The sequence below is a fragment of the Scomber scombrus genome, chromosome 18 (assembly GCF_963691925.1).
Source record: "Scomber scombrus chromosome 18, fScoSco1.1, whole genome shotgun sequence".
In the NCBI taxonomy this organism is placed as follows: Eukaryota; Metazoa; Chordata; class Actinopteri; order Scombriformes; family Scombridae; genus Scomber; species Scomber scombrus.
In genome coordinates, this window is record NC_084987.1 from 13,597,547 (window position 1) to 13,615,607 (window position 18,061).

Below are 18,061 nucleotides of genomic sequence, written 5' to 3' on the forward strand. Positions count from 1 at the left end.
TTTTTAAGTAGTGTAATTAAATGATTTGTGTTCAAATGCCATCTTGAGGATGAGAACATTTTTTTAGTACACCGCAACAAAAATCACCCAGTAGATTCTGTTTAAATTCTTCACGTTAAGTTAAACAGTTAACAACATTTGGCTACCAGTTGTGCCAGTGAAAGTAAGAGTTACGTCAGTTTTATAAGCCGAAACCACAGTAAGACTATAAGTCTCTGGCACATATCCATTTTGCTGCAGATAGTTAGAACATTTAGCATGTCTGGGTGAAAGGCAAAGCAGAACAGAAAGGAGATAAAAAAGGAGATAAGGTCAAAACGTCACCTTTTGAAAGCTAACCTGATAGGAACATGGTTAAACACAAGTTAGCTGAGTTTTATACAGTAGGAAAAAAAATGAACACAGAAACACAAGCACACTGAGACTATTTTCAGAGTCTTTGGAAACATATATACTCACCATAAGATCCCCGGGAAGCAATTATGGGTTGACACCTCATTCCCGGAATTTGGATCCCTACACTGTGAAGAAAAGAAATCAAAAGAGGCCAAACGTCACTTCACACACTGGCTATATGCTATTCCATTGCTTTATCTGCTTAACTCTTCACTGTCCATTTGTTCAGCTGGGTTCAATTAGATAAAAACAGTACTGGAGCATGTGATATGAGGTGCAAATGGAAAATGGTTAAAAGCCTCAACCCACAGGACCAGGTTCCAAAGCACTGACCCCGTTACAGTACAGCGCCACCTGACAATAATGAGTTTAGAGACTGGAATAACAGTCAAGCGATGGGTGGATCTCATCAATGTCACATCATACAGAAGAAGACCACAAGGCTTCAAAACTGTACTTATATTAGGCTAGACTTTACGTAGTGTAAGGTTTTGTCTCAGTCAGCAGTATTTGTCATAAGTGACTTTATGCACTGTCACGACTTAGTTTTCTCCCCAGAGTGGAAAACCAAATCCCATTATCCAATTTTTGAGGGTTGAAATGCCACCATTACAACAGACCTTTCACTGGCCAGCATTGTAGGGAGGGTGTGTTAGCAGAGAGGACCTGTTACTGGTTCTCCACTGCTACTCACGTCAGAGCACAGTGTTTTCATAAACACTACTGAAGCATGTCATTCCTTTAGTGGGAATTAGTATCCTCTCTATAATAATCCACCCAACAAATCGGATAAATGAAAAACAGAACAGCATCATTTATAGTGTGTCTGTGAGAAAAAAAGAGAGAAGAAAGGGAAAAAAAACAAAGGAAAAGTATGATGATGATAACAATAGCAGATGTTAAGAGTCACTTCTCGAAAGGTGTGTTATTCAGGGAGTTTGGGACGAAACCTTGGCTAAGACTAAGGTCTAAATATAGCATATTCGCTGAAATAAAAAGGGAGTTCATGGCACTGGAACTTTCTCCTCCCCATTCATGACCTCAGTGGTGCAGCCAGCGTCACTCATGACGAAATACAAACCATATAAAACAACAAAAAAAGACCTCCTCAAATACGCTGAGTACATAAGGAAACAACCGCAATTTAATGTTCCTACAAATGATCCTATTATGGAAATCCAAGTCCAAATCAACAGAAAAATATGGTTTCATGCATTCTAAATTTAGAACAGAGTTTGAACGTGAATTACCATTTATATAACAGCCTTAAACAGAACACAGTCTCTGGTTTATTAATAAGACATCAGCCACTTTATAAATTGAATTAATAGACAAGAAATAAAAGCTTCTTACTCAAGTTTCCATGGATGTATAGTTGACTGTGTATAAATACTGTAACATGTGAATCTGGGATGTATGACATAGTAGTACGGTATCCATATGCTGGGAATGAGCCTGTGTGTGGCAGGCTGGGGAGGATGCCCCTGGGCCAGGCTGAGGAGTAAGTGAAGCAGAAGTCCCATCTAAGCTCTAAAGCATGCAAGTATCAGGCCTGTAACTAAAACACAAGCGTAAACACAGGCGATGTTAGGGATTACACCCAGCAATACCGCCGCAGGAAACCACAGACAGCACAGGTGTAACCCTCGCCAAGGACACATTCTTCCCCATATTCTTTTTTGTCAGTGGAGGTCTGACTGACAGCTCATCATCTACTCTTGTTGGCTGTGCAAAACTTGTGTAAACATCTGTGGGCGTTTGTATGCTTGTGTGTGTGTGTGTGTGTGTGTGTGCAGTGCGAGCCACAGGTGAGGAGGATACACACATACACACAAAGGGATTACAATGGTCTAATGTCATGTTGAAGAAGCCCTGCAGCACAATACCACACATTCTCACAGAGATTGTATAATATTTCCTTCAAGAAATCGCTGTCTTATGTATTTTTTTTTTGTTCTGACCGTCCCTCAAGGGTTTAGTTCCCTATGTCTGACATATCCTTCTTGAGATTAAACCAGATTTGAAACGTCTTAAAAGCAATGATTTTAAGAGCTGCACAGGAAATGTGGAATATGTTTTGCAATTGATGTGATATTTTAAAGCCTTATATTTGTAAGTAAAGCACAGAGTATAAGATTTAATGAGAGCAGCAGGGATGAATCAAGCATTCCCTCAGTAAACAGCACCCTCTAGAGCAACACCCTACATTTAGTCCCGCACCTCACTCTCATTGCCGCTGCCTGTCTCTGCATAAACTGCAGAAAGCTATACTCATATGGCAGATTCATCAGTAACAATTACTTAATGTAAGGTGCCAAAAATACACTAAATTCCTCTGATTTTCAAAATGAGAAACTCAGACAAGGACTTACTTTTTTTTTGTGAAAGTTACCAAATAAGCAAGCTGGCTTATTTCTGAGCCATATACTTACAACTACAGAGTTGAGGTTGAACCTTACTCATTTTCCCAGTTTGAGCTGATAATGAGGCAGGCCATTATTAAGATGTTTGCTTTAATCGTGTGCAGGGTTATTAGGGGCGGTTTACAGTACACATGAGAGATTAAGGTAGGCCACGCATGACGGAAAGAGCTGAAGAGGCCAACGATAAGCCAGCTACCCACAACTGTGAAGCAGGCTGAGAAATATGAGCACACAGTAGGACATGAAACCCAGCAAGACAAACCTCTCTCCTTTTCTCTCTCTTTCTTTCTTTTTCTCTCTCTCGTTCTCATTTGTCCTCTCTCTGTTCGCCTTGGACCTTGTTACACAACCACAAAGGAATGCCTCGTATATCGGAGACAGATTTGAAACAAGCGGAAAAGAAAAGAATAGTAAAGACAGGATCACAGAGGGAAGTATAGGAGCAGTAGGTGTTGTTTGGTTCCTTTATATTTATATAAAAGGACAACACGGTAGGGAGCTTGGCAGTACTGTAAAGGCACATTGCAGTGACACACAAGTCCAGACACATACGCACCTAACTACTTCACACATGCTTACATAAACTACATCAGCCTGGGACTTACGGTTCTGTGCACCAACCAGGGAGCACTACACGTTTCCTCTATATTTTTCCATGCCATTAATAAAAATAGACATTGTACTGTTTCAATACATTTTGTTGGAAGTAAGGGAGCACTTCAAAATCCATCATTTTATGAGCTTTCAAACTTTCCCACAGAATTCCCACCGTACATTAAAGTAGCACTCAATTAGGTCGGCACACAGAGCCTGAAACGGGGCACTCATATGCCGATTAAACATGACAAATAGCAGCCACCAGCCCATGTTTATGAGGCCTGTGTTGCATAAAAAAAAAAATAAAAAAAAACATGACATGTAGACAATGGAAAATCATTCATTAACTATAATCAAAAGAAATATTTTTGACAAATATAAAAGCTGTCAACTAAGACTAAAACTGAACTGAGCTGTGTGTACCATCAGATGGATCCACACTTGTATATCATTAACACTCTACTGCACAGTTCAAAGGCTAAAGCCCTTTGATATGAAACAAAAGTTGGATTTGGTTTACGTCAACAATATCCATGCCTTTGTTGCGTCATTCTGTTATATTGCACAAAATAAAATCACACAAATCCAAGATTAAAATGAACATTTCACACTTCCTTTTGCAAGAATGACTTGACTGCATTAGTAAAAGGTGTGTGTGTGTTTGTCTATGTGTGTATCAAGTTAGTAGAAGGTCATAGTGGTGAAGTATTAGAGCACTGTTTGCTCTCTTCCATGTGCTCTTGGGGACCAGCCTGTTTGATAGTTTGAACAGTGACGTGTGAAACCCGTAAAAACAGGACATAGCGCCACTCTGTTTGCTTAAAACACCCAAAGAATGGACCGCCATTACAAAACAAATCCCTCAGCCTGCATTCCTCCTGTCCATCAAACTCTACCTGTAGAACAAGATATGACACAGAACGGAAAAGGTAGCTACAAGAAGATTTATTTCATGGTGGGATGACTTGCAATTTGTTAAAAGGCTGTCAGCTGTCTGACCTTCATGTCTGACCCACGGATAAAGTTGCATCCACAAGTTTGCAACAAGCATAGATTGTCTTCCTCTCTTTCCAGTAACAATGAACCTGCTCACGCAAATACAGGTACACACACAGGAAAACAGTATCTCATCTGGAATGCCTTTATCAAATCCAAATTCTATGAAACATTATGCACCTCTATTTATCATGCGATTTATAGAGCTCAATCCATGAGTTGGTAAGAAAAAATGAACTATTTTGATATTGCATTAATAGTTTAAGCCGAAAAAACCAAAACAACAAAAAATCCCATTAAATTATGAAATGAAACATCCTGAAAAGTGAGGGAGTTGATGCTTAATTGTAAAATGCCTTTTTTGATTTTCATAAGGTCAGACAGTGATTTGAAGGTGTCACCTTGAGCTCTGGGAAACTGCATTTTTCCACAAGTATCTGACATTTAAACACCAAATAACTACTCAGTTAATAGAAAGAAATCAACAACAAGAAAATAACCATCATTCATAAATCCTACCTTGCATTTTGACACACCGAGGGAAACTGAAAGTTTAATAACGGTGCCTTTAGTTCTGCCTTCTGTCTGGCAGCTGTTATATAGAACATTTTAATATTGTTTTCAGCGGAGATGCCCAGCTTGTTCTTATGTAACATGTGATTCAGCCCATGACAACAAACTAATGGATCCGATAGTAAAGTTGGGGTGACACTTGGTGGAAATCCATCAACTGGAACAGATGAAAAGGGAGAGAGGTACTACAAGATTCCAGCAACTTGCACTCGCCTCCCCTCCTTGCCATCATCCTCGTATCAGAGGAGCCATTGGGAGAACTGGATGTGATTTGTATGTGTGTTTTTGAAGAGGGGTGCTCATAAACAGCCATGAAAGGGGCCCCTCTATTCAGCCCGCAAGCCGAGATGCGCTTCACTGGGCTTGCCTTTTGTTTTCCCCAGTTCACAAAACCTTAAGCGTAGAAAAAAAGGGGTTGATTCACTCGATGTGTGCAGGCCCAAATGATGCCATTAGATTGGTGCCCGCTTTCGGTGAAAAAGGCTTCAGTAGCGCTTGAAGTGATTTAAAAGATGCAGGAGAGAGCTGCCTGCAAATCCTATTTGGGAATAACACTGGAGGAGAATGGGGAGGCAAAATGCCAAGCTAGTGATCATTCTATAGTATACAAAATTGCTCTCAACTCCATGAGTGCCGTGGATGTTAAGACAAAAGATATGGAACATTCCTTTGTCACGTGATGAGGGTCAATGTGCTGCGGTGGTGCGTGGGGTCAGGAAGTTCACCAAACTTCCCACGCTGCCTTACACCATAAGACCATGGTTAAAGCCTGTAACTCTTCATTTTTGGCAGAGGATTAGCCATCAGGAAAAAATACAGAACTTCCTCATCATCATGACCAATCATAATACACAGGGTATAAGAATAACTTCACATGACTCTCAGGTATGTCAGTGACAGTGACACAACAACACTGAGGCTAAAGCAGTGATGGTATCCATTCACCTTGAACCACAATTTTCAAAGCAAAAAGACAAGACCTGCACACCTCTACACTCTACAAGGGTCCACTGCAGGCATTCCAGCCAAGCAAGCAGGTGATAATTTGACAATGACACAGTGCCAGCCAATGGCATTGTGCAGGGTATGCCATCACATTTGCCCGTCTACAGCAACCTAATAGGCATGGGAACCTGACAGTGTCAACAAAGGGACAGTGCCAAACAAAACCACTTGTTGTGAGTGAGAGGACTCCTGAACAGGCTAAGTCCGGTTCCACTACGCTCCACTCAGCCTTCATTTCCAGTTACATTACGTCTCCTTGACATCTCAGCTATCAGGAACAACATGTCATGTTTGTTTTTTCTTTCACAAATTATGCGCTATTCTCAGCTGCCACCCACACTTACTCTCAACTGACCTGTTTAGTTTTTGAAAGTTACAGATGATCATTCTGTCAATCTTATGTAGTTTATGATTTTCTTTTGTGGTAGAGTGATAAGATAAGTCCATTGAATTTCTTGCTTTCCACTTATGACCTTTAGGAATAATAAACAATTAGATAAAAAGTATGAATGAAGTATTTTTATTGATAAAAATGTTTTTTGTTTTTTTTATCATATTATTGTGGACTTGAGGTCATTACCTTTGCAAGTTTTCTTAATTCCAAAAGGTGTGAAAAAGAAATCATGTTTACGGCTGTGTACAACTACACATTCAGATACATGGGAAGGGTTATTTCTGGTTAAGAGCCTCCTGTGGCTCTCGTAGAAGAGATACCGAAAGACGGAAGGAAAGGCAACAATGGTGTATGAGCACATAACCTTAAACATAACTCCCCATTGAAAAACTAAGTTGAAACAAAAGTACAACAATATTCTAACCCCTAAAACAACATCAGTGGAATTAATTTACCATATAAACCAGGTGAGCTAACAGTGAGTCAGCTTTAAATGTCTACTGACTCAGATGGTCTCCAAACTAACACATTTTCCGCCACTTGGCATATGTGTCAGCTGTCTGGCCTGCCAAGAAATATCTCCTCCAATTGCACATGACAGGACAGTCAAATGCCCTAAATACCTTACTTATCAGTGCTTATTAGTAACACAATTTGAGAAGTTTGAGATAAAGTTTCTGCTATAGACTAAAGGATACAGAAGCTGCATGAATGAACTAACTTTTCAATTCTAATACAAATAACTGACCAATGCTGAGCACTGCATTAAGGAAGCTCCAACACAGACCAGAAATGTGAATAAAAAAAGGACTGAAGATACACTGAAGCGGCTCCTTGAGAGCTTGAATGCAATTAACCAGTTTTTTTAACTAAAGGAAAAAACAGTACAAGTCTGAATGCTTGACCCCTACAGTGACGGAATCTGCTGGCTTTGGTATGATGTGAGGGTCTGATGTGTATGAAATGATTTGAATCATATGCTATGGCCTTCACAGTCACCAGATCTCAACCTATTTAAACACCTATGGGAGCTTTTGGATGGACATATCGAACAACGCTCTCTACCACCTTTATGAACTCACCAAATAAGAGAATATCTTTTGGAAGAATAGTATTCATCTCTTCAGTAGAATTCAGAGACTTGTAGAATCAATGTTAAGGCACATTAAAGCTATTCTGGTGGCATGTGGGGGCCCAAAACCTTACTAAGACATTTTATGTTGGTTTTTCCTTTATTTACCACCTGTCTGTTTGTTTATGAGAGTGATATGATGATTTTCCATTCATCCGTAATGCAAAAATACTCCACAGATTGGAGTAGTCAATCAAACTTGGAGTGTTTCTGAAGAAATAGTCCTGGAAAAGTGCCAGATGAATGTTCTTAAAAAAACAAACACAATCATAATTAAAATTTCAATCATTCTAACAATGAGATGAGCATGTGCTTACTATAGCTCAAATATGTATCTAACATTTACCTCACTGTTATTTTTTGAACAACCTCAATACCACGTGCCACTGACACGTTCCTTAAGAGGACACGTGCCACATTCTAACTGAAACAATAAGTGGTTTGATGTTTTTCATGCTTCATTATCAAACCAAGTAGCAGTTTCTCAAGGTTCAAAATATAACTGGGGTAGACCCTAGAGACCATGATGTCAGTGGAAGTCTTTTCTAGGATGCTTGATATGGGTCCTGTGGGCTTTTGCTGATAAGATTGAGGAGGAGGCCATTAGGAGACCATCAGCAAACTGCTTGTTGGCTTACAATGCTGCCTCAGTCTCAGCTATCAGCCCATCTCACCACAGACCACATGTGGGCTAGCCGGACACAGGTAATCAGGGCTGTCAGAATGGGACGAGCTCCTCTTGCAGAAACCATCTCAGCCCTGTAAAACTATAGTTCTACTAAGCGCTAGGGACACAAACTTGTGAAAGAATATTTTTATTTAAGAGTAGGGGAAGTTGAATTCTTATGGAAGCTGTAAGTGAGGACTCACTTTGTGCCACATGCAGCAATGTCAAGAAACCATTTCCCTCTTCTCCTCTCTTCAGTGACCCTCCTTGCACAAGCGCCACCACAGACTCTCTGTTGAACCGGTTGGTGGCGAAATCACTGTTCTTTGTGATGCCTGTTGTCATGGATACACCCAGGTGTTGCTCACGAGCCAACGCTGAAGAATCAGAAAGCCAAGGCGCTCACTAATCCTTCTCCATACCACAGTGTGTCAATAATCAGGAATGCACTGCCTAAACTAAACCATTGTTCCTCTGCCAAAAAAATCACAAATATAAGCACTGACAGTGCCTCTGGGCACTGCCGTCTCTGGGACTGGAAAATAAATGAAATGAAGAGAAACAACAAGAGTGAACGATGGAAGAGGGAAGCTTTGATATCTCTCCAGACAGCTTAATATTGTCTAAATCATAAAGCTCTCCACTACAGTGCAGAGTGGGGGGGCAGGGTGGGGTATATAGTGTTGTACTGTTGGGGACTGACAAAAGCAGTTGAGCAGTAGCTTCTTTATACAGTAGGACAAAGTCAGAGACAGTGCGCTCCTGAGAAGACCAGCTGCTGTCAGCAGTTGGATGGCTTTGAACTAGCACTAAGCCCCGAGACAGCAGGAAATATCCTCTTCACTACTTTGAACTCAGCTCCATTAGAGTCCAATTCAGAATATACAATTTAATAGAAAAATAATCCCACAGGGACTCGTACAGATGCATCTGACAATAGCGTCTGATCTTTGTGGACAAAAGCTACCAACTGCTCATCTGCCATGGAGTACATTTTTGACACTGTTCTTCTAGGTACATTAGTTGGCAAGTTGCCATTTGTAGAATGCCTGTATAAGTCACCTGTCATTTAAGAGCTTTAATAGTAGATGACATGTTAAAAAGTCATATTGATGTATAGCAGTAGTACCTCAACCGCCTTACACAAAACCACAGCTTATACTTTAAGACCAGACATGCAGACATGACTTGTTCTGAGTCCATCCTATGGAAGACAAAACAATACCTTGCCTGTTGTCTCTCTTCCCCTCTCTTTCGTCTTTCTATGTATGTATGTGTGTGTGTGTGTGAGTGTGTGAGTGTGTGTGTGTGTGTGTGTGTGTGTGTGTGTGTGTGTGTGTGTGTGTGTGTGTGTGTGTGTGTGTGTGTGTGTGTGTGTGTGTGTGTGTGTGTCTGCTGTGGTATATCAGAACAGAGATGCACAGAACTGGGCAAACGGATGCGGCTGGAGTGGTGAGACCAATGTGGAACGCCCCTACAATGAAAAAGTCCTCCTGAGAGCTTTATTGTGTGGGGTGGCTAGCCGCAGCTAGTTCTATTTCCTTGAGATGGAAGGTCTTGCTGCGCGCCAAAACAATGAGCATCTTTGTCAAGCAGCACTATTATCTTTACACATTACTGTAAATGACAGGAAAGGGGAGTGCGTTGAAGATCTGATTTAATAAGCTCCAGGTATGTGCTTGTCATAAAACAAGAAACTAATTTAAACATCTGCATGTCTAAACTGGAGTGCTTTCAGTGTCTAAGAGCATGTAAGTGCTAATTGGAGGAGCTGGTAGTACTTAATCCTAAATATGATTATGTATCAAAATGAAAGAGAAAGAGACATGGCATAAAATTGTTTGCAGAAAAATGTAAATGTAAAACAACTTATCTTAGGGCTTTTCTTTGGCAGAAACCATAGCTGAAAAGTGCTTTTTTGTTACCATTTTTACGTTCTCTAAACCAGTTTAAATAACAAAAAAATTTCATGTTTTTTACTTTATTTTCTGCAGCTAATATTTTGTCAGTGTGAATCCTGGTGTGCACATTTAGTAGTCTGCTTACAAGAAGAGGTGCGCATTTTCTGGAAGCATTTGTCATCAATCATTCTCTTTGGCACAAATAAAACAAACAGGCAAATGTTTTCCGGACATCAACTGAATCATCCATACTTGGAATAAATGCACTCTGAAGAGCTAAAGACACAGAACCAGTGTTGTTTTTGACAAGCATCTTAGATTTAGTCTTAGTTTTAGTCTTTTGGACTAAAATGCTTATTAGTTTTAGTCACATTTTAGTCACTTCTATATGTGATAGTTTTAGTCCAGTTTTAGTCGACGAAAACTCAAAAGGGTTTTAGTCTAGTTTTAGTCAAAAAAAGAAAAAGAAAAAAGAAGTATAGTCATTTAACAAATTAATTTAGGTCAATAAGTATTGGAGATTGCTGTTGGGCAGTGTCACACATAAGTTGTGAAAATAGCAGCAGATCTATAAGTTCAACACATTGTAAGCTTGCAGATCTGCTATTTTTACAAATAATAACAATAATAAAGGAATGGTTTTAGACATATAAGGTTTCCACCCAACGGCAAATTTCGGTTCTAAGGATTGTGTATTAAAAATATATAAAAAAATATCCTTGTGGCGAGCCTTAAGGTGCCGCTTAAGGTTGGTCGTATTTTTTCCGCCTACTTTGTGGCCACATTTGTCACCGTCTTCCTTCACAATACACTCTGTTTTATTATCTGCTGGGTTATATTTAAAATACACCCATGTCGTCTCTACGTTTGCGACCACCGAGCCCCTGTGTTGAAACTGCCGCCGCCATCATGGTCCATTGTCTGATGAGTAACAACAGTGTGACGTGTTGAGCACGTTGTGCGCTGCACGCCAGGTGGTGGGCGTGAACAAACAAGGATAGACTGTAGGCAGCAGCAGATACTTTTTAGGTTTTAATTGACACACACAATAAGGAGAAATGTCATGCATTTTAAACGTCTGACAGATCACCCACTAACATTTTCGTCCATTCTCGTCTCGTCAACGAAAACTCACACACGTCTCGTCATGTTTTCGTCATCAGAGAGCTATGTTTATCTCGTCACCGTCTCGTTATCTTCATGAAAAAAAGTGGCGTCAATGAAATGATTTCGTCATCGTCATCGTTGACGAAAACAACACTGCACAGAACACATTGTTAGCAGCACTGACTAGCTGTTGTCCAGCTTTTCCACTCAGTTGTACCCAATTCCTTTCTCAAATGTTCTGCTTTGTGTTCTCGCAAAGTCTTTAACATTCACTCACTGTCTGTCTGTTTCAGTCGATATCTCTGCTTCCACATTAGCAGTTTTACAGTTTTGGTTATGTACCTTGTTTTGTTAACCTTTATCCATTCTGTTTATAAGATAGTCTGGACCAGCTACACAGCTGCACATTATACAGTAATTATTTGATTACTGTGCCTTTTTTAAAAACTCTGTAGCACAAGTTTCTGTAAAGTCCCATAGAGTCCTGATTTGAGGAGTATATAGTTTGCTGACTTAGCCACCATATAGCATTCAAAACAAGATGTAGCACACTCTGCGCAACATTAAGTTGTCTCGGATTTAAATTTACAGGCACAGTTAAAGATAATTTTTAAGGGAATTACTGTACATTTATGATTATAATGCCACGTCTCATCATCATCAAATTAGCCAACTAGTTAAGTTAACTATTTTTGAATATTGCTACCCAGCTATCAAGATCACTACGTTGCGAACTAATACAGAACAGAAAGAAAATTCATAACATTAGGAATGTACCCAAATTTGTACAAATTATTACATGTCATTGTAATGGGCCTACTTCCCTAGAAATCCATAATACTACTAGTAATCAGATCACTCAATCACCAAAAGAAATTACCTACTCCAATTTTCAGATTGGGCACACTGTAATACTGGAGAGCTGAGCAAGCATGCATGTAAACCTGAGAGCACACTAAGCAGGGATGTTGCAGTAGAAGGCAGATATTGTGAGAAACAAAATACATTTTTGTTTACTCAAACTGAAATATTGTTTATGTGATAATGACTTCCGTTCAAAATGTACTAGCAAACACTCAGAAATGAGGAACAAATATAACTCCATAAACCTGAACTTGACCCCTCAGTCACCTGATTCAAGCGCCTGCTTTTTCAAAAGAGCTGGTTGGTTGAGGATTATCTGACCCCAGACTTGTAGAACTTGGCCCTCCTCACTTGGCAAGTGCACACTTGTCTTGATATCATGGGTCTAATTGCTCGTGCTGCGTGGGATGTGAAGTTTGATGTACATTGTTGGCTGTGTGCACAGCCCTGTGTGTGTGTGTGTGTGTGTGTGTGTGTGTGTGTGTGTGTGTGTGTGTGTGTGTGTGTGTGTGTGTCATCAGAAGCCAAGCTAACACTTGCCTGCAGCAACACACACAGACACACACACTCATGTCTTCACCCGCCACAACCTATCATTACTGCTGTCACGTAGCCACCTCCGCAGCGGGCCTCACAAGCCCTGACAACCACCAGCACACACACCTGGAGGGCCAAACACTTAGTTCCCAGCCCTGTGCTCCATAAACACAACTTCTTAAAACACACACACACACACACACACACACACACACACACACACACACACACACACACACACACACACACGTACACACACCTATTCATATCCTGCAGCCTCAGCTTCTACCTTGCCCCTCCCATTCTCCAAAGTATGTCTCACTTTTCTATCTCTCTAACCGCAAATGCTTTAGTGCCATTTAATTTATTTCCTTTGTTATCATTTCCTTTGTTATCACACCAGCTGAGTGAAAGAGCACACAGACTGCAGTGCCAGGTTGGCAGCAGCTTCCTAGCTGCTCCTGTGACTGGAAAAACAACTGCATGTGTCTGAGAAGCAGACAGAAGTTGTAGAAGTAAGTTTTGAGAAGAGAGTCGAATGGTCTACCAAAGACAAGGTACTTTCCAATCCAGTCTCAGGAAGAGTGGATTATGATTCTACAAGAAGATATTCAAATGTGATGGCTTCCTCAACCATGTCTCCTCATCCCTGTTTGCTTGAGCCAGAGCTACTTGAGAGTGTACACGGTTGAAAGAACACATAAGACCACTAAGCAAACATGTGGCTGACGTTGCACACCTTAGCCCGGCCTGCCTGCCTGCCTGCCTGCCACACATGTGTGACCTTTACAAAATCTGTCACCATGACAAATCAGACACAAGAAAAACTTCTGAAGAACCCTCCCTGCTGGTTTAAGGCTGCTCAGTGCAAACAGACACTTGAGGCAGAGTTAATCAAGGGAACAATGAAGGACCTCTGGAACGTGTTACACCAACAGAAGCCTTTGAAAAAGACAAGAATCACAGCAGTGTTTGCCCTCCTTTGTCATGTTGCAAGGTTGTCTTGGGCCTACGCTTGCTCTGCACCATGCTCTATTCAGAGAGGGCTTAGTGTGTAGCAGGTTACTCCGATAGGTGTGTGAAACCCGAAACTCACTGGCTTTACAGGCAAACTGTAGAAATGGAGAATCCAGAAAAACAGCATGTCACACCTTACCGGCTTCAATTCCAAGAAACCAAAAGCAGATTAGCTTGATTATCTATGCATTCTCTTACAAAGACCTTGAACATGAAATACGTTCCCTTCATGCTGTTTGATGATTTACAAATATGTAGAATATAAAGCAATACTCTGACAATCATGTTAAGAACCATGGTAGCAACTGGACTGGAGATAACTGCTGATCAATCAAATATTTTGGCTAATACAAGTAGAGTCACACCATAAATGCAGCAATAGCCTAAATTTCAGCCATGTGGTATGCATGGCTTACTTCTTTGTCACTGCATTATTTCTGTGCCTACAACTGCGTGTGCATGTGTGCTGCCTGCCCACATAGTGTGGATATACACTATGTGTTATAAATGACCTCATCAAACGCTAGAATACACAGTGGTGGGGTCTGGGCAACATCAGGTCCGAGCAATGCCACAGAGCCCTGACGGTGTCTCCCCGCTTCATTTACATACAACAATATACAGGTCCACAGCCCACTCCCAAACACACATACACAAACCATTCACGGCATGCTAAACTCAATCTCAGTCAGAGTGCGTCCGTGCATGAGTGTGTGTTTGTTTGTAAGTGAGCAGAGGAAAGGGCAAGGCGTCTAAAGAACATGTCATCTTCATTCAGTGTGGTGGGCAGAGTAAGCAAGATGTCTTTCTTGCATGAATTTTATATGTTTCTGTTTTTTCTTGACCTGAGCACACAGCACAAGGGCAGGCTGGTGTGGTGAACATATCCCTTTTCTCCCCTGCTGTAAGTGGCACACTATGTGACTGCTGTGAGAAATATGCAGAGCTGTCTCCAGTAAGAGAACTGGGGAAAGATCCAGCCTCAGGATGTGTGTGTGTGTGTGTGTGTGTGTGTGTGTGTGTGTGTGTGTGTGTGTGTGTGTGTGTGTGTGTGTGTGTGTGTGTGCAGAGGGCTCAGGCATGATCAAACAAAGCACATCCAGGTACAGTATGCCATCTGTACTCCCCCCAGCCCCCCAAAAATGTACTCTCTCCCGCCCTCTCCATCTCCATGCAGAGTCTTTGCTGTATATGGAGTGTCAGAATGAAAGAGGCCTTGTCTAAGAGTCTAATCCTTGGGCGATTAGTCAACGCGTCTCGATTAAAAGCTGAAAATGCAGCCACTCCCCTGTCCCTCAACCCCCACGGTAGAAATGGCAGCCCACAGGTGTCTCATTAGAAAAAAAAATGGGTGAAGGAATGGTCAAGAGAAGTGCCTGAACAATTCCTCATAAAATGCCTGACACTAGCAGCAGGAATGCCAACACAGCAACGCTAAAGTCATAAACATTTATATCTTTTTGATTTTGGATGCATATTTTGTCCCATTCTGAATTAAAATGAGCTCTGTCTTTCTTGAAAATGTTAATAAGACAGCGATAGACATAGAGAGAAAGAGAAGTGGCACGTATATTTTTGACAGATTATCCCTTCATCAGCCGATGTTTTCTGTAAACAGCCGTTTTGAAGTGGAAGGATTGAGAGCAGAGACAGGTATTTCACCTAATCAGCCTCATACACCCTCAGTTTCCATCAACACATGTTCAAAGGGTAAAATACCTCATCTGAGGGATATTCCCAAGTTAGAACATGTCATACCACAAATATTGGGATTCTGATGACTACACAATCAGACATATATAAACTTTCTGTGTCAGTGCTCCAAAAGAAACGGTCATCAAAAGATGCAATAATTTGTGTTGAAACGCATCATGAGTATGTGGGGTGTTTTTATGTTTTATGTTTTACAAGTGTTAATCACAAAGGTGCTTGGAGTGATGTGTTTGAAGAGGGGAGGCAAGAGATGTTTCGAGAGCTCAAGGACCCAAACAAGGGGCAACAAAGAAAGCCTCTCTCGTTGAAAAAAACAAAACAATCATAAAATAAATCCATTTGATAATTATATTTTTTCCACTTGTGTAATAGTCACAAACACTGATCAGTTTATGTAATTACTGTTTAACTATTTAACTGTCAGCAGCTTATTCCCTCTATTGTCATTATGAGTTTATAATAATAGTATTAATAATGTTTATTTGTATAGCACCTTTCACACATAAAAGGAAGCTCAAAGTGCTTTACAGTATGTCATTAGAAACAATACACAATGGTAAGTACAACAGTAAGATACAATTAGAGCAGGTTAAAATAAAATCTGATGCAAGCAGGAGGGTAAAATATATAAAAAATAAATAAATTCATAAAAATAGAATAAAATATCCAATGAAAAGAGATAGAAATAAAAGTAGTAAAAAAAGCCATTTTTTTCTTAATCTGCTCTTAGTTAACCCGCAGCAGTTTGAGAATCAGGAAATGACCTTTGGCCCTGGGGACAGACTACTGTACTTCCCCAATCACATCCATCGTGTGCCTAACCTTGAATGAAAGCTAGAAAAGGGAGGGGTGTGTCTTTGGAGACCGGACATAGAGAGGAATCACTTACCACTTTCCCCAAGAGACTCCAATAGACTTATACAGAGGGGAGATTCAAATAACAATGGCAAGGGGCAGGGACTGAATGCTTCCTGAGATCACATGTTGTTAGGAAGACCATAGCACTTGCCAACCAGCCAGCCAGGCAGCCAGGCCGGCTGTATGCTGAGGTCCACAGGGTGAGAACACACATGGTTTGAGTTTGGCTCCGTGTAGGACCGGGAGGAAAGAGGGGCCTGGTAGCAGGAACCCTCCAATTCTCACTTCCTGCTTCTGCTGGAAACGTGATCTGCGTTCTCGTCGTCCCCATCAACACTGACCATAGTGTTCACCCAGCAGCCATGGGGATAGCATGTTCAAGCACAGGGCACCCAATCACACCGAATCACCCTGTCAGCACCCTGAAACCCAGGCTGGTGTTTCCCTAATGAGCTGGGGGGATACAGCAAAGACAATCCCATTCAATCATACTGTCAGTCCTCTTGTGCCACAGTGGCAGGTTAGGTGACATTTCTTTAATTATACAGGAAGCATTTTAAAAACGCTGGGGCTGATTATTAACAATATAAATAAAACCAGGACAATATTTGAAACTGAACAATATCTTGTTATTCTGACCCATCTTTCAACTGCATACAGTAGACATAGATCTACTGCTGATAATAAGTGTACACAGAAAGGATATATATATGTACATAGATATATACATACTGTATATAGGTGACGCATAGGGAGAGGCTATAATTATAGGGCTGTGCAGCTGTCTTAATTATCTTTACTACCTGCAGGCCAAATCAATGTCACTTTAAACTGCTCCTGGAAGAAAGAACTCCAGCTGACCTCACCATCCCTCCTTGACAGCGGAAGATGACTCACCTTGAACCACAGGTTACATTTGGTCAAGTAAACACACCACACTAGTAAAACCACTGGGCCCACATACGTACATGCACCAATGACTTATATTTAAAATTGAATTATTTAAAAAATTAGAGATGGAAAATCAGTTTGGCCAAATGAAACCAGTGAAAATGCTGCACTGTTTTGCAAGAACTAAAGCAGTGTTTCGGTAGTGACAACAGTTGCATCGGGCAATGTGTGTGCTGTTGTGTGTCCATGTGTGCTGTGTGTGTTGCCAAAGCCCGAGCTCCATTGTTTATGCTCTGCTGTGTCTGGGTCAGCGGGGCTCTTGACTGAATTCTTGCCCCAGCATGCAGAAGGTTTTAACGGTGTTGTTGCAGGAGGAGGAATGATTACATTATAAAAATACACCACACCATATGTCCTAGTGAGCGCCCAAACCGCATTATGACATACAGTAGAAACCAGTAGGCCTTTAACCCTGCTTATGCACTTCACCAATCCAGCTGACACAGCCTTGTTGCAGCTTTGGGCAATCCGCTCAAATGAAGTTATTTTCAGACAAAAAATGGTGACTTCCAAGACAGCAAATGCTTAATCAGCAAGTCCCACTTTGATGGGAATATAGGACAGACAAAAGGAAATGGGTGGTGAAGAAATCAAGCTCTGTTGTCACCCCAGTATTTGCAGGTATTAATTCCAACCAATCAACCATCAGCAGCTGATTTTAATGACCCCCACACTACCCCCACTCCTCTTTCCTTTCCTGCCAGTAAGGCAATTAGCCGTTGTAGTGTGTTTGGTTAGGGTGAAAACATGCTCTTGGGTCTTGATGACACTGTTCAGCTACAGAGTGAGGCACTGTGGGAAATGTGCTGGCAGAGAAGAGCTAATGCTAATGGGGCTTTGGCAGCAAAGGTTATCAATGCTACTTCACACTTACACAAACACGACAAGACCAGTTTGGAGATGGCTTTTGCATACAAAGCAGCCCCTTTT

The 18,061-nt window shown here is 41.0% G+C and overlaps 1 long non-coding RNA gene across 1 annotated transcript in view; it reads right to left on the minus strand.

The window, feature by feature from the left end:
- Positions 1-18,061, minus strand: part of LOC134000212 (uncharacterized) — a 53,171-nt gene that overhangs the window by 16,012 nt on the left and 19,098 nt on the right. The window contains exon 2 of the long non-coding RNA XR_009927406.1: positions 460-521. This is a non-coding gene — a long non-coding RNA (uncharacterized LOC134000212). The remainder of the gene's footprint in view (positions 1-459; positions 522-18,061) is intronic.